This window comes from Moschus berezovskii, chromosome 20, assembly GCF_049115385.1.
Source record: "Moschus berezovskii isolate FMDL1 chromosome 20, NW_MosBer_1.0, whole genome shotgun sequence".
NCBI classification, from domain to species: Eukaryota; Metazoa; Chordata; class Mammalia; order Artiodactyla; family Moschidae; genus Moschus; species Moschus berezovskii.
The window spans coordinates 52,001,932-52,027,194 of NC_142479.1; the positions used below are offsets into that span (position 1 = coordinate 52,001,932).

The following is a 25,263-nucleotide window of genomic DNA, read 5'->3' on the forward strand; positions in this document are numbered from 1 at the left end:
ATCTAAGCTGGACTTTTTTTGCCATCACACTCAAGGCTATTTCTAAGTAGGAACCATACTGTTCAGTACCTAAATTCTTAGGCACTATCTTTTCCAAGATAAGCATCCTTAATTGTGTGGTAAGGTTAATGCCTCCAGTAAGTTAACAGTTCTCTATGCTGAACTGGGATTTTCATTGTTATTAAAGATTGCCCCGTAGCTTGACTTTTTTTGTTTTTTTTAAGGTTTTGCATTACTTTTCTGTTCACAACTTAGTCATCCTGGAGAGCTAGGGGAAATGGATGTGGGGAGTTCCTCAAGTGAGTAAATAGTCAAAGATTCCAAAGGAGAAATGAACTGCCAAGTCTTCTGGTTGTCCTGAGAGGCAAGGTGAGCATTCCTGGACACTTTGGTTAATTTTTCTGTCCAGGTGTGGCATTTCCAGTGTTCCTATATAGCCTTAGGAATACTCAAGTGAGAGTTTACTCCAAGCCAGTTGGGGGAAGTATAACACCTAAAGGAATCACTGGTGGTACTCTACCACACCTCTCACCATGTGCAGCTAGCTCTCCATCTGCTGTCCATCCACTTCATTTCCTATCTTTGTTTTCTCCACTCACTTCCCAATTCTCATGCTTTAGTCCTGCCAGAGATATTGATTGCTTAATCCTGCAAGGAATTTAGAATTACTGCTGCTTTGTAGTTTTGAAGGATAGTGAGAAGCAATTCAGGAGACAAACTTAATGGGGTGAGAGGTGAAAGAAAAAGCAAAATACTTTCTTATTGCTAAGAGCTATGAAAGGAGCTTTTAATTATTCCAGTGCTGTATGTTGTGTAGTACAAGAGATTCTTTAACTGGTCAACCTTCACTTCATTCTCTTCCCTTATATACTGAAACTTGCTTATGCTAATAGCTCAGTTGCAGATGGTGTCTCTAGGAAGTAAAGCTTGGTGAGAAGAGAGAAAGCACCTGAGGGTTGCTTTGATGCCCTGATTAATCACTAGGTTGCCAAAACACTTGACCACTGGATTGCTGTCATATCTCTGTCTCAAGAATTAGTCCAAGGCTGAAAGAAAGAGGTTGATATGCAGTTAGTCTTTAATACTCTCTAAGTGGATAGTTGTTAATGAAGCTGTATGCAGCCCTAAGCCACATCATAGTTCTCTGGAATGAGAAGGTATAACCATGAAATAAACTCATTCAGACATAAGTTCCTTCGGACCTGAAAATAGTTGGATTTGGGGATGTTGTGCTCTGGTATGGTTGTGACTTGAAGATCATGTTGATAGTTCCAAAGGAGTGAAGGACATTTTATCCAAGTTCAAAATCACCCCTGAGGGAGGCAGCATGGAGAGACCTTTAAAAGGCTACAGTGTAGCACAGCAAATTGAAGAGCCTAGCTAAGTGTCTTGTCTTTTAGGAGCCTTTCTGATGGGTTGTCTCAGGGAGAGGATCCCTCTTGTGTTTGATGAGGGACACCCTTGGTGAGGATCAGCTTGTGGATGGATAACCCTCTCCACCAAGCCTAACGCAATTTTGAATGCTTTTGGTGCTGGAGAAAAGAGGCTGAATTCAGAGAGCTAGAGAAAACTTAGGAGTCTGATCCCTTTTATAAATTCAGGAGCTTCTAGGTTTGGCCTTGAATTAGTATTTGCAATTTCTGTTAGGGGACCAAAGTTCTCATTTAAATTGAAGCAATATGAGAAGGAAATGGAAATGAAAGAAGGGCGAACTGGAGAAGTCTGGTAGTGGAGCTGCAGAAAAGAACAGTGTATAATTGCTTATAAAGAAGAGATAAGATATGAGAGTGGTAGGCAAAATTGTGTTTGGAGTAGTGAAAGGGGATAATTGCATAAAAGATCCACAGTTTATTTCAAGGAGGTCCCATTAAAGAGTAAAACGTCCGCTTGATTACAGTAGTGTTACCTTTATGGTTGGAGGATCGGCCTGAAATCCTTAAACTGAGGGATGCTATGCAGACAGTTTCACTTGGGAAACTATATTAAGCAAATAATTTATATCTAGGATATTTTGCTTAGCACTGCTATCTACGTATTTCAAGAGAGTATTCCAGGATTAAGGAGGAAATGATGTGGATATATCAAGCTAAAAAGTATTTGTATTTTTGGAGTTCTAACATTCCCCTGCAGGTGGTTTTATATGTTTTAGGTCAACCTGGAAACTATAATGTTATTCCTCTCCCCTTCATTTTAGATACAAGTGAGGATGATGCATAGCAGAGCAAACAAACCAGAATATATGAATTTGAGTGAGAGAATGCTAGAGCCACAAAAGGGCATTAATATGTCTAGTTCAGTGCCATCGTTAGGCAGTGAAAAAGCAGACCCAGAAAGGCTGAGAGTAAGAAGGGAGAAAATGGCGACTAACATTGTCTGGAAGCTACTCTATGTTAGGTAGCACAGTACCTTTGCTTTTATTATCTGGACTATTAAACACCTTGAGGCTAAGGAATGGAAAGAATAAAAGGCAGTTCCTTATTCTGAGCAATATGTAGGAGATAAAAGGAGGGGGCAGATCACTTTTTCCGGTCAAATCACACAGGACGGGAGCTTGGTGTGCTGTAGTCCATGGAGTTGCAAAGAGTCAAATAGGACTTACCGACTAAACAACAACAAAATCACACAGGGCTAAACCAGAGGAAGTGGTGTCAGTATTTGTAAGTGAGATTACTTTACTTTCAGGAAGTACTAAGTAGTTGAGAGCAACTCGTGAATAACATCTCTATTCCAAGGGACCTTCTAAAAATGTGATGGTCAGAGACCAGCTACAGGCAAGTCTGGTAGGAAACAACCTTACTGTTGCCTCTGGGATTGATTTGCATTCTAGAAAATCAGGTCATGACCTAAGAATATAGGATTAATCTTAGGGAACAAAATGGGACTTCTCATCCTAAGGGGGCTTCAAAGAAAACAGTTTATATACTATGCACTAAGAAGATAAGAGTCCTATGGTTACTGTACTTCTTTTTTTCAATATTTTTGTTTTGTTTTGCAACACACTTTGAAGTCATGAAACAATTTGTAATTTTGGAAAGACTCAGAACCAAGTTCAATGTTGGTAGTGGCATGTGGCAGAAAGTTGACATTGTACAAAAATAAGTTTGTATTTGATGTAGTTGTTTGATATGATATTCCAAGAGTTATGCCATGAGGGTTGCTTCTATGGGGAGCAGTAATATCATTAGCTGGATCACGTCCTGAGTACAGGGCAACTTCTAGGGAAGATTATGGGAGGGTCCCATCTTTGGAAGCTTCTGGATCTAGTGAGAGATGACTCAAACTTGAAGTGGATAGATTGGTGTTTATAAGTGAACACACTGATGCAGGTTATAAAATAAAACAATAACCTAGTACAGAGGGAAGCAAAGCAAAGAAGTAATCGGAAAAACCCAGAGTTAACCAGAAAAAATTATTTGAAGGTAGTGAAGATAGAGGACATGAAACAGAAGGGAGGAAGGTGATTGGAGAGAGAAAACTTATAGAAAGTTTCTTTGTGTTTTGTGCAGAGGGCTATGAGTGGAGTAGTCAGGATAATAAAAAAATATTAGGAAATGAAGGAACAATCTTGGTGGCCTGAATGAGGAATTTGAATTTGATTTGGTAAGCAGTAACAGAATAGAGGAGACGGGGACGGCAGAGAATGAAACGGCTGGATGGCATCATCGACTCGATGGACATGAGTTTGAGTGAACTCCGGGAGTTGGTGATGGACAGGGAGGCCTGGCATGCTGTGATTCATGGGGTCACAAAGAGTCAAGACACTACTGAGCGACTGAACTGAACAGAATAGAGCATGATGAGATGAACACAATGTACAGGACTTTTGCAACTGTACTAGGTCATGGAAGCAGAAAAACTTGCTAGGATATTACTGTTCTTGTCCAGATGTAAGGGCCTAAGAGCTGCAACTAGAATAAGACAAGGGGAAGGAGAAGAAAGGGAGGGGGTCAGTAGAATTAGCAAGGCTTGATGATAGTTTGGATGTGAGGGGAGAAAAAAATATAGGCTAAGGATGATAACCTCAGGACGTATTTATACTGTTCATGGTGATGAGATTTTGGAAAGAGGTAGCTGCTTTGTTTTTAAGAAGTAGAAAATGTTTACTTTATTAACCGAATAATTGATGGGATATGTCTATATTCAGTATTGCAGAGTTTAGTAGGAGGGATAGCCCCTGGAAAATAGTTGACTGTGGGCTGTGTGCCCAGATGATCACCTGCACTCTGACTTTTTCAGATTGGAGAACCAGGTGAAAGAGTTGATTCCTGGGGTGTACCCTCAGACTTCAAGAATGCTATCCCACTCTGGATCTGGGAAAGAAAATACAGTTTTTTGCCCGTTTCTTCCCCGTTAATGCTTTGAAAATGGGATATGACTAGCCTGTGGCAGCATGTGCCTGTGGATGCACGATTCTCTGGCTTGATTCTTGGAAGGCCTTTTTCTCTCCCTCCCTGGGGGTCATTTGTATCTCTGGTTCCTTCTCCCAGAGCCATAAAGTGGGAGCCCCCATTTATTAATTGGGTTGGGACTGGGGAGGGGGTCGGTGGGGGACTCTTTAGTGCAGCAGGCGGGGGTCTTCCCGAATGAGCCCATTAGCCAGCCCCAATGGCAGCTGAAACGGGGCTGCAGCCAAGTCCTCTCGGTTTCAAAAACCCTCCATCGCCTGCAGCAGATCAGAACAAGGCCTGCGGGAGCCCTTAGCTTCTGATTGCAGCTGTGAGGAAGGACAAAACAATTTATAGGAAGCCAAGTAGCTCCTGCCTCACTGTCTCTTCCTTTCTGACTTTGGGGAGGGGAAAGACCAGGATGCGGTGTCCCCTCCCACAATAGCTTCTCAAACAGCACATATAGGCCTAAAGTAAGAACAGGATGAGTGTATGTGTATTGATTGGACATCTACACCTATGCTCTGGAAGTATTTACACATGTCCTTGCTTTCTTCCATCCACACACAGTTGTATTGGTTTAAGCAGTCACTGGTTATACAGAGTTCCCTAGGGCAAGGCCAAATGTGTGCTCAGACTCTTAAAAGTCTTAAGTTGTGTCTTGAGGTTGGGGGGGGGTGTCATGCTTTTTTGTGCCCCATACCCGCCTGGTCTCATCTGCTTTGTCAAGATTCGGGGTTAGAATTAGATTACCTTTTTAACATCATTTCTTCATAATGAAAGGAGTTTGGCCTCCTACTGGAACTCACTTGTTCGTCCCTTAATTTAAGCCAGCTTGAGAAGGCAGGTATCTACAGAGGAGCTTCTCTATGCTTTAGCCCTGAGAGAAAAGTACGAAGGGCAGGAAATTTCACTTGCTGATTGAAGGACAGTATGTCTTCTTCCTGATAGAATCATAGATGACCAGAGCTAGAAAGGGAACTAGAGACCATCTAAGTCAGCTTCCCAATTTATGAAGAAAGAAACTGAGGCTTAGGGAAGGGAAATGCCTTGTCCACGGCCTCATAGTGAGTTAGCGACAGCCAGCCAAGACTAGAAACCAAGAGTCTAGGATCTTAATCTATTGAGTATAGAGCCTCCAATTTTAAGATCATCAGTTCCTGACAGTCCTGTGCTTCCTCAAGAAAGTAAGGATGTGAGATTTTGGGGGCAGGTCAGGAGGGGAAGGACAGATTGAGGGGGAAAGTGAGGAAAAACTGAGAAGCTTTATATGTTTTTACCTCAAAGGCCCAATTACATGCAAATTGTACGACTAATTTTTATTTAGAGTCAAGAACTCTGGCTCATTGAGAAGCAAGTGGCAAGTCATAACCAAATATCCTGAAGCCTCAGAGTTATCCCAAATTCAGGGAGCTTGTTGCCAGCCATCATCCAGCAATTAGATAGTAGGAAAAGATCCTCAGAAATTTTGTGAGGAATTTACCCTAAATTTCAACTCAGGCTCCTTTGCATTATAATACAGCTATATTGAAAAAAATCAGAAAAGAGAAAGAAAACATCTCAGTTGCTGGGAAACTAAGGGGAGCTGCTGAATGAGAGAAGGGATTATAGAACTCTTGAGTAAAATAAGATACTCTCTGAGATTACAGGCAAATGGGGGCGAGGGGAGCTCTGCTCCTCTCCCTTATTTTTTTAGTTTCGGATTGTTGGTTTTCTTCTTTGGTGGAGCAGAAGCAAGGTGGTGTGCTCCACAGTGACTTGAGTCCTGAATAGTGTGCTCAGTGGGCTGACAGGCATGGCAGTTTCTAAAGTCATCTCACTCTGGTGCCGAGACTCCCTTCGCCTCTTTGGACCTCTCCCAGATGTCCCTTCCAATGCTTATTTTCTGGGCATATGAGTCTGGGAGTCACTGACCCAGGAGGGGAATGCTAACTAGTTCCTAAACTGGAAGCAAAATCTTGGGAGAAAGGCAGCTTAGAGATAGATCTAGGTCTAGGTTGTAGGTATAGGTCAGAGAGGCAGGGAGTTTGCAAAATGAGTTTTAATTGCTGATGACAAATAGATCCTAGTACATACCTTGACATTTTCTCCATCACACCGTGGTTGATAGCACAGGAGAAATGTGAAGTTGGTCCCCATGCAGATTCATCCCTACATAGGGAATATACAAACCTACCTGCCCAAACTGTGTCAAATCAGCTGTCCCACAAACCTTTCTGTCTCACAGAAAGTCCTGAGCCTTTCTTCAAGAAGATGTTTTGGACAAGAGAGCCTTCAAAACAATCTGATTATCTAATCTAAAACTAGTTATCCTCTTTTGAGTCACTTTCTTGCATTAACTTTGCATTCACGTCCAACTTTCATTGCCCTTTATAATTCTGGGTTTCAGAGCTTCCTTTTATGTTGAATTCACAATTCCTCTCTTAAGTATAGGAAGCATAGTTTTTACTTTACTAGACTGGGAGCTAGTTGCCTGGAGTTAGGAATCTTAGAAAACTTAAAACTCTTTGGGCGTGTACTTAAGGTTCATCTGAATCCTTCTCAGCTCTGTGAAATAGAAGAGTGGTGATCATCGTCATCACTTTACCTACTAGGGCCATGCTCCTTGAGTGAAAGAGCATGTACCCTTTTTGGTGTCTGGTCCCTTATCTCATGTCTAATGTTACATGTCATTTTCTTTTACAGGTGATAGCAGCAGGAGGAGAAATGGCCCCTGAGGAATTTGGTAATGTCCATTAGTTACCTGACATCCGGAGCCCTGGCAAATTCACTCTCTTTCACAGAGTTTCAAGCCAGGTAGGGATCTTAAGCTAATTAGAGGCCACTGGGCTGCTTTTATAAGGGATTAACACTTCTACACACACATATAGTCTCAGGGAAGTTCTTAGTCCTAAAGATCTCCAGGAGAGTTACCTTAGCTTTTTTAAAAAATTCTTACCCATTGTGGTTTATTATAGGATATTAAATATAGTTCCCTGTACTATGCAATAGGATCTTGTTTAATCCTTCTGTATTTAACAGTTTGCATCTGCTAGTCCCAAACTCGCAATCCATCTCTCTCCCTTCCCCTTCCCCTTGGGAAATGACAAGTCTGTACTCTATATCTTTAGATTCCACATATAACTGATATCATATAGTGTTTGACTTTCTCTTTCTGACTTACTTCGCTTAGTGTGATAATCTCTAGGTCCATCCATGTTGCTGCAAGTGGCATTATTTTATTCTTCTTTATGGGTGAGTAATATTCCATTGTATATATGTCCCACATCTTCTTTATCCACTCATATGTTGAGGAACATTTAGGTTGTTTCTGTGTGTTGGCTATTGTAAATAGTGCTACTATGAATTTATAGGGGTGTATGCATCTTTTCAAATCATAGTTTTGTCTGGATATATGCCCAAGAATGGGACTGCTGGATCAAATGGTAACTTTGGTTTTAGTTTTTAAAGGAACCTCCATACTGTTTTCCATCTTGGCTGCACCAATTTGCATTTCCACCAACAGTGTTGGGAGGGTTCCCTTTTCTCTATACCCTCCAGAATTTGTTATTTGTAGACTTTTTAATGATGGCCATTCTGACCAGTGTGAGGTGGTACCTCATTGTCGGTTTTTTTAATTAATTTTTTTTGGCTGCACTGGATCTTCGTTGTGGTGCACAGGCTTCCTCTAGTTGTGGCGAGCGGGAGTTTCTCTTAGTTGCAGTGCACAGACTTCCCATTCCAGTGGCTTCTCTTGTTGCAGAGCACAGGCTCTAGAGCATGAAGACGTAAGTAGCTGTGACACATTAATTAATTGAGCCATGGTATGTGGAATCTTCCCAGACTGGATATCGAACCCATGACCCCTGCATTGGCAGGCAGATTCTTAACTACTAGACCACCAGGGAAGTCTCTCATTGTAGTTTTGATTTGCATTTCTCTGATGCTAAAGCTGAAACTGCAATACTTTGACTCACCGGAAAAGACTCTGATGCTGGGAAAGGTTGGGGGCAGGAGGAGAAGGGGACGACAAAGAATGAGATGGCTGGATGGCATCACCGACTCTGTGGACATGAGTTTGTGTGAACTCCGGGAGTTGGTGATGGACAGGGAGGCCTGGCGTGCTGTGATTCATGGGGTCGCGGAGAGTCGGACTCGACTGAGCGACTGAACTGAACTGAACTGAACTGAACTGAATAATTAGTGATTAGATCTTTTCATGTACCAATAGAGACATGTCAGTAGACCATCTATATGTCTTCTTTGGAGAAATGTTTATTTAGGTCTTCTGCCCATTTTTTGACTATTTTTTTTTTTTGTAACTGAGTTGTATGAGCTGTTTATATATTTTGGAAATTAAGCCTTTGTTGATCACATCATTTGCAAATATTTTCTCCCAGTCTGTAGGTTGTCTTTTCATTTTGTTTATTGTTTCCTTTGTTGTGCAAAAGGTTATAAGTTTGATTAGGTCCCATTTTTTAATTTTTGCTTTTATTTCTGTTGCCTTAGGAGATCTTTAAATTTTTTTTGACCCTACTATGGTGTCCTACCTTCTTTTTAAAATAAATTTTTATTTATTTATTTATTGCTGTGCTGGGGCTTTGTTGCTGTCCATCAGATTTCTGTAGTTGGGGTCTCCTTTCTAGTTGGGAGTGCAGGCTCTAGAGAGCAGGCTCAGTAGTTGTGACACACAGGCTTAGTTGCCCCACGATATGTGGAATCCTCCCAGACCAAGTTTCGAACTCATGTGCCTTGCATTGGCAGGCAGATTCTTAACCACTGGACCACCAGGGAAGTCCAGTGTTCTACCTTCTGATTAGTAGTTCCTCCCTCCTGGCTAGAATAGGTAACCCCCTTTGTTGACATTAGTGGTCATTTCATCCCTGTGCTTATCTCTTGGTCAGCTATTACTCAGTAATGTGATGCTAATATTGGTTACTCTCAGCCTCTCTACAATAACTGCCTCCCTCACCCACTATGTCATTCACACATAGCCCTGCCTTCTTTTTCCCCCAAGAAGCTACTTTCTCTTTCTTCTGAGTCAGGATAGGACATTGATGTCCCTTTTTACTACTTCTCATCAGTTTCTCCACATCCTTCCCAGGTTTGATGGAAGATCCCCCCGTCCACACACTGTGCAGGACACCGGAAGTAGAGGTCTGCCAGCCTGCTTATTCCCATCCTCCATGCCCAGAAATGAGCAGGTCACCAACCTTCAGTGCCTACCCCTACCCTTCTTCCGGCCAGGTAGGTGCTCTCCTCTCCCTACCCTCCAACCCCAAACAGGATCGTATTTCTATTGTTAAATATCTCCAAACAAGGGGAAGGCCATGTTTACTCAGCTCTCTGGCTTGGTGACTTCCAGCCCTAATTTTTAGAGCGATGTTCCTAATGTTAGATACCATCCCCTTTTCTGTAATTCAAAACCATTTCTCCCATTTAGTGGGTGAGGGAAGAAGGGAACAGTAAATGGAAAGTGTTTGACACTGGAGAGGAAAGGTCTAGTGACAGGCAGCCCTTCTCTTAGGGCTGGAAGCCTGAAGTCCTAGATGTGCATTCTACCCTGTGGCCTGGAATCTTGGGGAATAACTTGAATCTTTTGAGGGAAAGGTTTTATCTTGTGTCTATTCCTGAGGACAAGGATCTCAGACTCTTAAGAGTCCCTGTTCATTCCCAGACACATCCAGGGAGTAGCAAATGGATCACTGTAGAACAGAACCCATCAGTGGGTAATAGTCTCCAGCTCAGGAGGCCACTCTTGTCTGGCCCCTGTAGGGAGTTAGCAAGGGTTCCAGAGCCTCTCCTGCCATTGTAGTTGATATCAGCTTACCCTTTTGACCTTAGATCTCCTCTCTCAGCAATGGCTCTTCACCCCTGCAATCCAGACAGTGTAAGCAGGAGGCCTAAGCAAACGCCAGCTCTGGGTAAGGTGCCCCCTCCCCTGGTAGGCACATACCTTGAATTGGAGGTGAAGCAGTTAGGATGGGATGGATGGAGAGTTAGGTGTTAGAAAGTAGGAAATGTCTCTGGAAGTATTGGGTACCTGGAGTACCGTGCCTATCCCTCGTGTCAATCTGGATGTCTGATCCCTCAAAGCTGCTGGGCCACTTGGGCTGCTACAGCCTTGGTTTTTGCCACACGAGGGCGCTGCTGACCAATTAAAACTCCTGCCCCTTAGCGGACAGCATTTGGGTGAAGGGAGAGGGGGGCACCACACTCTTTCCTTGAGACAGGGGTGAGAAACATCCCCAGAGAGCCTGAGTCCAAAGGCCCAAGGAGCCAGAAGAATAGTTAATTGTTCTTGCACTTGATCTTCCTTAAAAAATAGCCTGAGACCCTGAATGCTCTTCCCTAGTGGACTGACATGTCAGTAGATTCCCAGTCAAACCTGGGAAGCCTCCTAGTTTTAGGCACCAAACACCTTGTACAGGTGTTTCTTTCTTTAGGGGTGTAACAGGCTCCACCTGTCCTCAGCCTCTAGACAGTCACTTTCCAGCCCAGAGTTTGGAGGTATCTGGGTTTTCAGAGAGAAAAAAAATCTCTTATGATAATTGTTTTAAGAGAAGTAGCTCTTAAAGAGTTAGCTCTCTTAAGAGAGAGCTTCCCTGGTGGCTCAGATGGTAAAGCGTCTGCCTCCAATGCGGGAGACCTGGGTTCAATCCCTGGGTTGGGAAGATCTCCTGGAGAAGGAAACGGCAACCCACTCCAGTACTCTTGTCTGGAGAATCCCATGGATGGAGGAGCCTGGTAGGCTACAGTCCGTGGGGTTGCAAAGAGTCGGACACGACTGAGCGACTTCACTACTACTTCACTACTCTTAAGAGAAAGGGAGAGGACTGAGAAGACTGAGAGAGTAACAAAGTTCAACCTTCTGTGCCCCCATCACTTTTCCCAGCACAGACCTGCAGAGCTCAGATGATCTGAAAGATATTTACAGCCTGAGAGTCTAAAGGACACCCAGGACACTCTGGGGCTCTGTGCCAAAAAAGGTGTCAGAAAGCAGGATGGGATGGGGCTGCTTTGGCCCTTAAGCCTCAAGGTGCTCCCATATGTGTATTGCCTCCACTAAGAATCTAAGGGCCATGGAACCCTTGTGGGGATAAGGTCTCCCACATTTGGTTCTCAGTCTCCAGGAAGCCCTTCTGGGCTGAACAGGCTAAGGGAGATGACAGAGGTTCTCCTCCTCCCTCCTACCCCCATGCCCGAGGGTCCCTCCCCAGGAGGACAGCTTGATTAAACAGTCGGTGCTGCTGGAATTGCTGCACAGCTGGCGCTCCCCCCAGCACCCCGAGCAGAGCAGCAGTGCAGATTAAAATCTCCAATTAGCGTTAAAGTGAAGTGAGGAGGTACTGAGACTGCCAAGGAGGCCAGGCGGGGGCCCTCAGTTGGCAGATACCCCCAGTATTGCCTAGATTCTGAGTACCACTTTTAGTTACTCCTTTTTTTGTAGCTCCTCACCCAACAGCTCTCAGTGCCTATTAACTTTGCCTTGCTTGGGGCCAGAAGTCTTTAGAAAGGTGGAGGACAGGGCAGGACAAAATGCTAGGGACACCATAATTGTGAAGGAGAAGAGATGCCCTATTCACAGCCTGCCAGATTGAGGTGACTTTGTACTACTTCTGCTTCTTTTTGCACAGAGAAAGAACAAATAGGTCTCTCCAGAGCCTCTTACTTATAAGGTGCTGCCCACGCAAATGTCCATGCTTGTATATTTTATCCTATTTGACTCATCTGCTCCCACCCAAATCATGGCTCCTTCCTTCCTCCCTCCATTTTTTTCTCAGCTTTCCTGTGAGCAGGGGTAGGTACAGCCTGGCTTGGGAGCACTGCCATGCCCTGCCACCTGGGTCCCACCATGCTTCTCGTTATCTTCTTTGCAGTTTGGGGAAGAGCAGGAGTATACCAAGAATAGAAGCCTCAGACTCTTGCAACCCCTGAACATCACACCCCGTCTTAAGGGCCCTCTACCATTTACACTTCTACCTTTCACTCACCGAACCCAGAAGGAGGACTGTAAAGCTAGCCACAACCTTTGACTTCCCTCTGCCCCTTTAAGGGAAATGGAAGTGGGTACCCAGCTGACTGAACCTACTCACACCTCCAGAAATTAGACACCAGGGCACAGTGCCACCCTCCCAGGCTGGCACATGCTACCCTGGCAGAGGTTCAAATAGCTTTCCCCCATACCCCCACCTCTATGTCTTCCTCTTCTCTCTCCCTCTTTCTTCCTCTCTCTCTCTTTTTTTTTCTCAGCTCAAAGCACAGCTGAGCCTTAAAAGGGGGGTGGGGGGGACCAAGCTGGGGCAGGGGGGTGGAGAGCTCCAATAGCACGTTTTCACCTGCCATTTAATTGGATGTATTTTTAATTAATGGGACCTCAGGGACCAACATGAGACAATCTGATCTCTGAATAGGGACAGGGGAGAGATTGGGTAGGGGAGGAGGATTGGGCCACTGGGTGCGGTTACTGGGAACCTAGGCCCATCAATCACTGGCCACTTTGCGTTCTGGCATGGAGAATAGCGAGGTGGAGGAGGAGGAGAGGCACTGGGATTTCCCCCCAGCTACCAGGACCTTCAAAAAGGATGGAACCGTACCAGTTGACTCAGTTCTAAGCCCCCAAATTGCAGCCAGGATATTAGGTAAGGCTGTTTTCTTGTTCCCGAGTTTTGTGCAGTTGAGCTTGTCCCAGTGATTGCTGTAAAATTGTGAAAGGAAGGTGAGGACAGAGCTTTGAGGTCCTTGAAGGGTGAGGATAAGAGCCAGGGACCAAAGAACCAGAGATTCTGGTGAAAGGGAGGAGAGGAGCAGGGTTCAGAGATATTTCTGTGTGTTTAAACGTAAAATAAGTGCCATGGAGATTACGTGCATATGAGGGCTGATGCCTTGGGGTATGAATCATAGACCCTTACTGTTGTAAGGAAGAGAACTTGGAGCTCATCTTTTCAAACCATTCGTTTTACAGATGTGAAAACGGAGGCCCAGAGAAGGGAAATCAGTTGAATCTTGTCCTGGAGTTGCTTTTGTTCCTGGATTTGGGGAATTTCTGGGAACACCAGAAAATGTAGGTAGGTAGGGTATTGGGAGGAAAGTGAAGGGGAAAGGTTTGGCAGAGTATTATTTTCCGTTTCTTGGAGTCTCCTGTCTCTGACCCCTGAGTCTTGAAAGCAACTTAAGGGAGTAAGGTGGGTGCATTTCCCTCATACAGTCTGTTCCAGAGGGCATCTCCATTCCCTTGCTTTCATGTAGACAGATCCTCCAGAACTACCCACTCCCGTGAGAGTTTACTGTATTCTAAAAGGCACAGGGAAAGAAATACATACTCCCCCCATTCCTTAACCAAGGTATAAATTCCCCAATAGTGACTAAATATTGAGCTTTTTCTCAGATCTTATCACATATTTTTCTGCTGCAGTAAAAACTGATAGAGAAAAGTATGCCCCAAAATGTAGCAAGGTGTGGTCTTGTCCTATGTCTAGGCCAAGAAGAGAGAGAGAATGAAAACTCACGGCTCTGAAAGCTGAGCCAGAAATGCCCCTGTGTTTGTGCAGCACCATGGCCCAAAGCTCTCAGTGAAGCTCCGTCTAATTCTATAAGGTATTGACGCACGCTGGAGAGAGGGGCACGTTCCCAGCTGTCCCCACCCCCACCTCCTTCACTCTTCAGATGCTAGAGTTAAGAAAGACTTAGGGAGAGAAGTGACTTGCCCACCAAGTTGCCAAAGATGGCATTTTCTGGCATCTCCTTCCTTCCTCAAAAAAGTCAACATTAAAAATAAAATTCAACATTGTTCTGTGCTTCATGAGACTAAGTTGAGATCTGGACAAGGATGGACAGAGAGCTTGGAAAGCTGTGTGAGTTTTAGAAACTTTATCACACTCTCCAAGCCCCTAGCACTTATCCCCTACTCCCAGAAATGTGTTCTCATCTCAGTACACCCACCATTTAATATCCCCTAAGTCCCTAGGAAAGACCCAGATGTGCCTTTCTAAGTGCCCCCCAGGCTCACTCTGCCCTTTTCTTAGACCCTCAGGGCCATCTCCTTGGCTGTCTGATTCTCTGCCCTTTCTACTACCAACAAGATGAGAAGGCCCCCTTGCATTGCCCCTGCTTCCAAGGACCTGCAGGAATAGTTGCGGCAGTGGCGGGGGTGGGGGGGGGGTGGGCGGGGGTGGAGGGTGTGTGGCCGAAATTGTGCTAGGGAGTTGAAAAGGAAGGTTTTCTTGTGAGAGTAGGTCAGGGAGAAGCCAGAAAGAGGGAAGATAGAGAGGGGGAATTTGGAAACTGAGGCCTGTAGTCCCACCTTTGGGCAGGGGGTTGCTACCTAACTCAAAGCAGGCTGTTCGTACTGAGTGTTGTTGAGGGGATTTATTAGATGGCTCTTGTTTAGAGAAACAGAGCAATGGAAGAGCATTCAGTGGAGAAAGACAAGAGGCGTCAGGCTTCCTGAAGGCCCTCTTTCTCACCCCTTGTCTACCCCTACTCCAGGATTAGAGGTAGATTGGAGGAGCTAAAAGGCCCTTAAACCATTCAACTATTGATAGATTCTTGATGTTTCTCTCAGGAACAAGACTTCCCTCCCCTCAATCCCCACCAGCCCTGCCTCATACTCTCAAGATTTAACCAAGAATATCACATCTACAGCCTTGGAGTCAGAGCCTGGAGCCTGCTCTGGAATCCAGAAGTAACCCTGAGCTTTTGCAGGGAAAGAGGGATAGACTTGAAGTAAGTGGCAGGCAGAGGTAGCAGTACCCAGTATCCCCTGCACTCTAGAGAAGAGGGGTTGCTGAGGGACTCTGTGTTGGTCCAGGTTTAACTTTTACTCTGATGGGGCTCCTTTCCTCCTTCTTCCTCAGTGTGTCCCACTGGTTGATAAGAGAGCTGGATGTCTGAGCCTCCCACCTTGACACCTCGAAGGTTATCATGCAGACCATTCTCTAACTCCCAAAGCCATGGAGGAGGTGAAGGAAGACATTTCAGAGGTGGCAGTGCCATGATGTACATCAGTACCTGGGAGAGAAGCCAAGGAGAAGAGACAGTGACCAGAGAGGGAGCCAGGAGGAGATGCCTGCTCCTGAAAAAGCCTCCTTACCCCATCCTGTCTCACGCACCCTTTCACTTGCTGACAAGGCTCTATGCCCAGGTTGTGCCAGGTTTCCTGGCTGGTGATCTGCGCTGCCATACAGGCAGCTGGCTCTCTGCTACAGCACAGAGCACATGCTGGGGTCTCACACTTCTTTCTAACTCATCTTAGGGTGTCTGTGGTGCAGATTCCTAGGGATGAAGAAGGGGACTGTGGCCCTGGAAGTAGGAAGACGGTGGGCTCTTGGGCCCTGCAGGTGCCTGTCTGTCTAGCTGGAGTGGCTGTAGGGAGGGAGACGGCTGCTGCAGCTCAGCTGAGCTCAAGGTTCTGGTGACTCGTAGCAATAGGGGGTGGCTCACGATAACAACAGAGGAGCAAGCATCCGGGCCTGTTAGAGCTCCCTTTTGCCTCATTTCTCCCCAGCTCTGCGCTCTGTGGATAGAGGTCTCTCATCTGGATTGTGGGGCAAGGAGAGACCCCAGCTAAGAAAGAAGAGAGGAAAATGGGAGAGAAGATGGCGGGGAACACTGAGCATTCCCAGGGAGAGGCTTCTCAGTGAGGAAAGGATAGGAGAGGCTAGTTATTCTTACTCTGCTGTGTCCATGGGCTACACACAGGGTAGTGTGCTGGGCACCTCAGCACTCCTAGGCAGACACAGCTACTGCTCCCTGCCCTCTCTCACCTGCCACAGCTCTGGGCATCCAGCTGACACCCAGAAAAAAATTTTTTTAAAGTAAGGGAGCACTATTTTAAGACCAGAACCTGGAAGGATTAGTACTTGGTCTTATACTTTCTTTGCTGGAAACAGAAACTGTGGTCTTCAAAGGTGCTGATTTTCTCTTCCCTTACAGGCCAAGTAGATGATGTGCATCTTCTCCAGACTTTCTGAATCAGGGGGATGATAAAATACTGTGTTTAAGGTCACACCAGCAGAACAGGGACAGAAAGAGGACCAGGAGAACTAGCCATGGCCCTGACCACAGTCCCAGGGGCCTCCCTGTTTCAGCAAAAGGAAATAGGGATCTTGCATACCAGTGTATCTAGAAACTCAATATCCTCCTCCTAACCTCAGAGAAGAATCGGAGGGGAGTTCTCTGAGAGAACCTAAGTTTTCATTTGCCTGTTTCTGTTCTTTTCACTGATGGCAGCTCTGCTGTCCAGCAGGGATGAGGGGCCCCTCTGCTGGGATGCACCTGGGGATCCAGAGACAGTTTTGGTTGGATGAAGGGACAGGCCAGCTGCTCTTTGTGTAGGGAGATGTGACCAGTTCCACTCCCCCAGCTCTTCCTGGCAGTGTCAGGAACCCAGGGACCTCTGCTGGAACACCCGTAATAAAGCTTAACCCTGAACTGAACTGACTTATCACCTGGCTCTGCTATGAAAGTGGTGCTGTAAGGGGGAGGCTCGGTGCACCAGGTAGGGTGTAGGCAGGTGTGGGGAGTTCAGCTCCGGGAGATACAAGGATCACTCCACAAGACCACCTCTTAAACCTTCTCCTCAACCCTCCTTTAACTTCCACCTCCATTTAGCTGACTCCACTTCTGGCTCCCTCATGCCCTCCAGTCTGAGAAGACATGGTAAGTAGTTGTCTGTTCCATTTTTCTCTCACTCTCCTTCGCTCCTCCCAACTCCCAGCCAAGAGTTACCCCATTTGACCTCTTCCCATTGGTGAAAGCCCTCCGGTTCTGAACCCAGAATCCCCAGCCTCTGAAACCCTCCTTTTGAGAATGCCACTCTGGCTCTGAGACTGACTCACCAGTCCTCATCCTCCACATAAGTATAGTGAGGCCAAGACAAGTATGTCCACTGGCACCAAGGGCCCTGACCTGAAGCAAAGGGCAGCTCTAGGGGTACAGCAGAGCTTGGCCCTGAATGTGTATATGCCTGTGCATTGGGCACACTGGTTTATTAGTGTTATTTCAGCATTGTGATGCAGAGAGAGTAAGTGTAACAGCTGCTCCTTGCTTGCAGTGTTTATTGTTACCTAGAGACAACCTCCTGGCTTTTTCCCAGCTCCCCCTCCCCCCCAGCTTACCCCCCTCCCTGCCAACAGTCCTCCTCTCCCCACACTGATGGGAAATTTATGGCTTGCCCATACCATGTCTTTAACCCTCTCCTGTCCATAAGATAGGTGGGTCAAGGGAAGCCAAAGTGAGCAGTGAGAGTGCTTAGGTCCCAGCAGGGTAGAATTGTGCATGGAGGAGGGAAGGAAAGACAGAGGGACGGAAGACACCTCTTCTTCCCAATCTATGTCTGGACTCAGGCCCCAGTTTCCTTCCTGACTGTCATGTTGAGAGAGAAGTCTTAGGATCCCAGGCTTCTCCTCACAAGATGATTCTCTTCCCTGTGTATCTCTAAGTGCCCCCCTCCCCAGTGGACGGGCTGCTCCTGAGCAAGTACAACAAGGTAGTAATGAGACAGGAGGAATAAATGCAGAGTGGCAGAACCCCCAGGCCCCTCCTTTCTATAGAGATGTCATATTGAGACAAACAAGAGGCTCTGGCGTGAACGATGCCGCTGGACCTCCACAGCTGAGTAGATCAAACATGAAGCTGGCTGCTGAGCCTGGTGGGGAAAACTGCCCACCTTAACTTCACCCTGAGCCCAGCACTAAGGTCCTGAGAGAGTCCCAGGCCACCCTCCAAGCTGATCTCCTAGGTCTAATTTCCTAATCCACTTTTCTCCTGCTCATTGTTTGGTTTGATATGTTGGGGAAGATCCAAGAGACCAAGGGAACTGAGGCCTCAACAGTCCTGGGGAAAGAGAAACTCCTCTATCCCCTCAGTCCCAGGACCTTTCATGGAGGGGCATCATGTCATATATTCACCATCCCTGCTGGAAACAAGAGAGGTAAAGGGATAGGATTTTAGCAGAAAGGATAGAGGTTAGATATATGGAAAAACTTACTCATGGGATAGAAGACTTCCGAATGGACCTACTTTTCTTCAGAGACTTTTCTTTTGCCTTGGATGGTTTTCAGTCTGTGTTTTCCCATGGGGCATTGGAAGAACGGGTGCTTTTCTGGGGCTCCTCCAGACATGTACCTCAGTGCAGTTTCCTCCTCGACTGTGTGGTGGTTGGATTGAAGTTTATGGGCTGACAGCCATGAGCTCCAGTGCCAGTGCTGCTGTTTACCAGCTGTGCTACCTTGGTAAATCCCTTAACCTCTTTCAGGCCTAGTTTCCTTGTCTATGAAATGCAGATAACCTTTTAAGATGGTGAAGAGAATTTAGAGAAATAATATGTGTAAAGTACCTCAGAAAGTACCTGATACTGAGTAAGTGCTCAGTCAATAGTGGTTGATACAATAGAGTCTACTACTTTTTCAGAGTCATCAGGGCTGACGTTTCTTCAAAGACTCTTATGAATCCTCTGGAATTATAGCCAAATGTGAGTTTGTGCAAATGCTGGGGGTAATGTCCATAATGATTTGAAACAGGGTGGCAGTCTCCTGGAAAGGAAGTAGCCTCAATCCTTTGAGTCCCACTCCAGAAGAAGTCAATTTCCCCATACCCATGACTTCAGCTAGGAGTTCCTCAGGTAGTGTCCTGCCTGAAGCACAGCTTCATCAAGAATGGAACTGGGAGAGACAGCCAGTAAGACAGCAGCACAGAGTGGAAGTCCCTGGTGGCCCAGTGGTTAGGGTTCCGTGCTTCACTCAGGGGGCATGTGTGTTCTGTCCCTGGTCAGGGAACTAAGATCCTCCACACTGTGCAGCACAGCCAGAATAAAAAGACAGCAACACAGAGCACTCACCAAGCACTTTATAGCTGGTAAATGCGTTTACCTATGTTATATATTAGCTCTTTTAAATACCCAGAACCTCTCAGTAAAATGAAGAACTAACTACCTGGCATTGTTCTTGGTGTATTATATTTTTAAGTATGTTTAAACTCTATAGACTATTTCATCACCTAGTATGTCATGATTTATAAAGCTTATCCACTATTTTAATCATTTAGATATGTTTACTGTTACAAATAATACCATGATGAACATCCTACCACATAAAACTTTGTGGGTTTTTTTTTTCATTTTTTATTGAGGTAGAATTGATATACAACATTTTGTTAGTTTCAGGTTACAACATAATGGTTCAATATTTGTATATATTGCAAAATTATCATCACAGTGAGTCTAGTTAACATCCATCACCATAATAGTTACAGAATTCTTTTTTTCTTGTGAAAAACTTCTTGCAATTTTTAAAGTAAATTCAAGGGAGTGGAATTACTGGTACAACACATACAAATACCCTACTCCCCATACCCTACTCCCCATAGTTACAATCATTTTATTGATGCAATGAGAATAATATTTTTTAATCTTCCTCTTTGGAATTCTGCAGTGGGAACACAAGGGCAGTCCCTTCTCTCTCCTGTACCCAGCAGAAACATTAATAATTTATCATATCCTTTTTAAAAATTGAGGTAATTGCAGTTGTAAAAATAATACAGAGAGCTCCCTTATACATTTTGCGCACTTTCACCCAGCAGTAACATTTTGTAAAACTGTAGCAGAATATCTCTGTTATTTCAGTCCACCAGTCTTAGTCACATTTCCCCAGTTTTACCTGTGTATGTGTATATATTAAGTTCTGTGCAATTTTATTACCTCTGTAAATTCTTAAATCTGCTACCACAGTTCCACCACCACAAGGATTCTTCATGTTACCCTTTTAATGATCATGCCTCTACGTCACCCGCTTCTTAACCCTTGACAACCACTAATATATCCTCCACTTCTAAAATTTTGTCATTTGAAAATGGAATCATACACTGTGTAACTTTCGGGGATTGGATTTTTTTCACTCAGCATAATCCTCTGGAGATCCATCCGAGTTTTTTAATGTATCAGTAGTTTATTTTATTTATTTCAAGATACGGATGTACCACAGATGTACCATGTTTAACCATTAATCTATTAAAGAATACTGAATACAACATTGTAAATCAGCTGTACTCAAATAAAATTAAAGGTTTTTTTGAAAAAAGGAACACTTTGTGCTCTCACTTTGTACTCACTTAGCAACTAATGAAAAAGCCTATTCTTGGTGTCCTGAGTTGTTTTATATTCACCATTATTAAGTTTCTTAACCCTTCAGTCATGGCACCTATTATTACTTCCATCTCATAGACAGGGACAATTGAGGCTCATCAGTGATTTTCCCACAGTCACATGCTATTAAATGGCAAAGAAGAGCTTGGAACTCAAGACAACAGGGCTCTACTACCGCAGGCTTTCTCAGACCTTGACTAAGGTTGCCGGGAAGAGGATGTGGGCAGAACCAAAAGAGAGATGTCAGGCAGGAAGAGCACTGGAGCAGCCTGGGTCAGTTCAGGTCTTCACTGCTAACTTTGCTTCACAAGTTACAAGAGCAGTGTCATGAAGGTAAAGAATCTGCCTGCCAGTGCAGGAAATGCAGGAGATGCAGGTTCAGTCTCTGGGTTGGGAAGACCCCTAAAGCAGGAAATGGCAGCCCAACCCAGCATTCTTGTCTGGAGAATCCCATGGATAGAGGAACCTGGCAGGCTACGCTCCGTGAGTCGCAAAGACTTGGACACAGCTAAGCACGCCAAGTGCCCATGCACATCATGAAGCAAGGGGCAACATAGCTTGTGCATTTGAAATCATTTCCCCTTTGACACTTCAAGGTTGAAGTGGATGAAGCCCATGAGCAGTCTTTCCACAGACCTGGGACCTGGAATATGAAAGGGAGAACTCAGCCTTTGGGTATGTATCAGAGGATAAATAGCCAAGGCTCTCCTTGAAAATGTGAAGTTGAGTGTCTCTGATGAGGTTTGAGGAAACTAAGGCCCATGACAAGTGAGCTTCCTCTTCTGGGGTGATAGGTGGAGGGCAGAAATAGCATTTTAATAGTAAGGGAGAAATAGCATTTTAATTTTTTATAGTGTGGTGGGGAACTATAGGTCATTTACACACAGACACATACACCTTGGGCAGGCTCAGTGTCTGGGACATGGTACGAGGAAAGCAGAGTGGAATAAAAAAATGCCAGTTCACCATTTTGCCTCTGTGGCCGCAACCAAAAGTATGCTCAGGCTTCAGAAGAGGCTAGTCTTCAGCATCCTCTTCTGTGGCAAAAAGAAGGTCTAGTTAGGTCCCAATAAGATTAATGAAATCACCAATGCCACCTCACATCAGCAGCTCTAGAAGGTGATCAAAGATGGACTGATGATCTGGAAGAATATGATGGTCCATTCCCAGGCTTGATGCTGGAAAGACACCTTGACCCACTGGATCGGGATGCACATAGGCATAGTTAAGGGAAAGGGTACTGCCAATGCTCCGATGAGAAGGTAACCTGGATGAGGAGGCTGAGAATTCTGCACCGGCTTCTCAGAAGATACTGTAAGCCTAAGAAGATTGACCACTACATGTATCACAGCCTGTATCTTAAAGTGAAGGGTAATATGTTCAAAAACAAGCAGATTCTCATGGAACATATCCGCAAGCTGAAGGCAGACTAGGCTTGCAAGAAGCTTCTGGCGGACCAGGCTGAGGCCCACAGGTTGAAGACCAAGGAAGCCCACAAGCACCATGAAAAGCGGCTCAAGGCCAAGGAGGAAATCGTAAGGACTCTGTCCAAGGAGGAAGAAACCAAGAAATAAAGTTCTCCCCCTCTTCTCTGTACATAGTGGCCTTGGCAACTACAAGCATCACTCATTCAATAAAAAAACAAGTCTTTATCTGCCTAAAAGAAAAGACAGTTCACACTTAGTCCTCCCTTTACCACTGCTCTTTCTCTCCAAATCATGGACAGCTGTCAGAAGGAGCTAGAGAAATCATTTGGTCTATCCCTCAGCCTCTGGGCACTGGCAGAAGCTGACAGGTGGAAACCTAGAGTCAGCCCAAACGTGATGAATGGCAGAGATGCCAGCTTGCAGGAAAGAAAGTTTGGCTTTCCTCCTGGGAGCTATGTCTGGCCAAAGGCTGCTTCCTCCCACCTCCTGCTGGGACTGGACTTTTTTTTTACAGTTGCTATTACCATTGCTCCCCTGGCCTATTCCAGTAGCTGTGGTGGATTTATAACAACTTTCCCTGTCTACTTACAGCTCAGGAACCAAGCTGACAGCACACATCACTCTTCTCCATCTCCCTTGGCCCATCAGAAATGGCAGATCTTCTTCCAACGCACCCTCCATCCTTATCGAGTAATTCCAGCCATGGGGGATAAACACTGAGGGCTTCAGAATTTATAAGGAGTACTTTGCATTCTTGAAATAATCAGAGATATCCATCCTAAACCTTTTTTGGGGGTGGAAGTTGGTGGGATTTTTTTTATTTGTTTGTTTTTGTCTTTTTGCCCCGCAGTGAGGCTTACAGGATCTTAGTTCCCCCACCAGGGATTGAACCTGGGCCCTTGGCTGTGAAAGCACAGAGTCCTAACCACTGGACAATCAGGAAATTCCCTGGGTAGAAGTTCTTAGACAAAAGGAGGCCACTTTTACTGGCTTTTATTCCCAGTGAGATTCCCGACTGTCAGAGGTCTGGAATGTGGAGACAGCTACCTGCCCTTCAAGCCAAGATGGCACCTAACCAGGAAACCCCAAGACCTCTGCTTCTTCCCTTCCCTTGGCTGCCCCTCCACTCCAGGTACCCTCCTCTCCTGCCACCACTCCCTTCCCATTCCTCTTTTCTCTCTCTCAGCAAGTTTTTTATGTGATTACAGGCACTGCATGGTAATTAGTGCTAAACTCATTTGCACAACTACAGTTAATTGGCTACAACAATTAATTAATGTGTTGGAAATTTGGCACTGGAAAAAAAAAAGTTTGTCATCAAAAAAAAGGGCAAAAATTTTAGAGTGAGATACCCATAAAAATCGAGCACAGGCTTCAAAAGCCCAGCTGGGCCTCAAACTTAAGGCTGGCCTCAGATGCCTTCCAACTCTCAACTTCAACACATTTCCCTCTTTCCTCTTTCATTTTTTCCCTCTTCCTTTCTCTATTTCTCTTCTTGCTCTCTCTTTTTTTTTTTTTTTACAACTTAAGCAAACTCATTTCCCTGATAAAATATAGCATGACTAATGGCTAGAGCATGTAAAAATCATTGGGAAAATGTCCTTGGAAGACGAATGCATTTTCAGCAGAATAATTAACTTAATTAACAAATTCACATGCATATTCATCAGGCTATTAATGTCTTCTCGGCTCAGCTTGATGAACATTGCGGTAATAACCATCTCATTTACATACTGCATTCTACTGCGATCCAAAACAGAGACAACATACAGGCGTACACACGCGCACACACACACACATGCTTGCACCACTACACACAACATGCCTAGGCCGCTTTGACGTCCAGGTTGGCTGGCGGGAAGAGAGAGAGGGAGAGGTGTGGAAGCTCGACTAGGTGGTATGATTTGTAGAGGGTCATGAGTGAGGTGGGCCAAGGACGCCCACTTGTGAATGAGAGAACTTTGATATTCTCTTCCTCTGGCTCTTTTTCCTTATTTCCTTTTCTCTGTGTCATTTTCTTCCTTCTTCTCCACCCCCCCCAACCATGTCTCTCGAGGGAAAAACTTGGTATCCGTGCCAACTCCCCCACCCCCAACCTCCTCCTTTCCTCCCTCTCTCCTCCTTCCCCTCTCCCAACTGCTGCCAGCCGGCATCAGCGCCGAATTGCCATCTCCTTGAGCTCTCTGTGGAGCAATCTCAGAGAGCAGTAAGGTGTGACGCGGGGCTCTGCCGGCTTCGCAGCACCGCCCGCGGAAAGAGCGCAGGATGGCGGAGGAAGATTAAGAGAAATCGCGAGCAGGGCTCGGCTGCCATTGGTGTGTGCAAACGCCGAGGAGGAAGGGAGAGGGAGCGCGAGGAGGGGGGGTAGGAAGGGAGGGGGGAAACCAGCAGCTGTCGGCCTAATTCTTCTAACACTCTGCTTGTGGTCATATTAGAAAAACAGATTATGCCCCTCGGTGCCACTCACTTATACTTGACATACGTTAATGTTCTGTATCTCCATTCTCCCGGCTTGACGACAGTGGACTTCAGGTCTAGGAAGATGGGGGCCTGGGGGGCCAAGGGGCAAAAAAATGACCCTGCCTCCTCTTTCTTCCTGACCTCCAACCCCAGTCTGTACTTGCCCTTTAGAAAGGAAAGCTGGGCCCAGAATTTGCATCGGATGCCACCATTTGCCCCCGCTTTTTTCAGCCCCTTCGGAGGTGCAGAGGTCAGAGGACACCTGGAGGTCCTTTCTCCTAAAAGTCACTCCCCCTTTAGAGTCTTAATAAGTCTCTTAATAAACCAAGTGTGACTAGCTTTGTGGCATCCCCACCCGTATGCGCCCACGTTCCTATGCGCCCTTCCCTCTCAAATCAGAAGCCGGGGGTCAGAGAAAGGGGTGTATGAGAGCCGGTGCTCCGTGAGGGGTTTATAGAGAAGCCATAAGCTAAGTAAGGCCAGGATTGTTTCTAGGTTGCTATGGAAACCAGGTTCCCTCCTCCTGGCAGGAAGGGAGGAGTGCCTGAGGCCTTCCTCCTTCCACCAATCCTGAAGGCTATACAGGCGGAGTTTGCTAAGGTCTGGGGAATAGGGCTAGTCTTGGAGGGCAGACCCAGGGTTCCCCAGAAACCCTGCCTGCCAGGCTATAGCCCTTCAAGCCCCCACCTTCCCTGCCCTCTCACCCCAATATTCCGTCAAAGGAGGCTTTTTCCTCTAGGTGCCTTGTCCTCTATGGAGACCTGTTGCTTAGCAACCACTGGTGCCTTCTTCCTAATAACTCACAGGGACTGAGAGATATAATATCTGTCTCTATATTCAGTTTCCCTCCCTTGTCTATTTATATTTAATA

The 25,263-nt window shown here is 45.5% G+C and overlaps 1 pseudogene across 1 annotated transcript; it reads left to right on the top strand.

The window, feature by feature from the left end:
* Nucleotides 1–350: 350 nt before the first annotated feature.
* Nucleotides 351–22,579, top strand: LOC129544350 (large ribosomal subunit protein eL19 pseudogene; annotated as a pseudogene). Its single transcript, XR_016035531.1, has 6 exons — nt 351–369; nt 7,071–7,181; nt 9,469–9,611; nt 10,209–10,288; nt 13,330–13,432; nt 15,221–22,579. The product of XR_016035531.1 is annotated as a large ribosomal subunit protein eL19 pseudogene (transcript).
* The last annotated feature ends 2,684 nt before the right edge of the window (nt 22,580–25,263 follow it).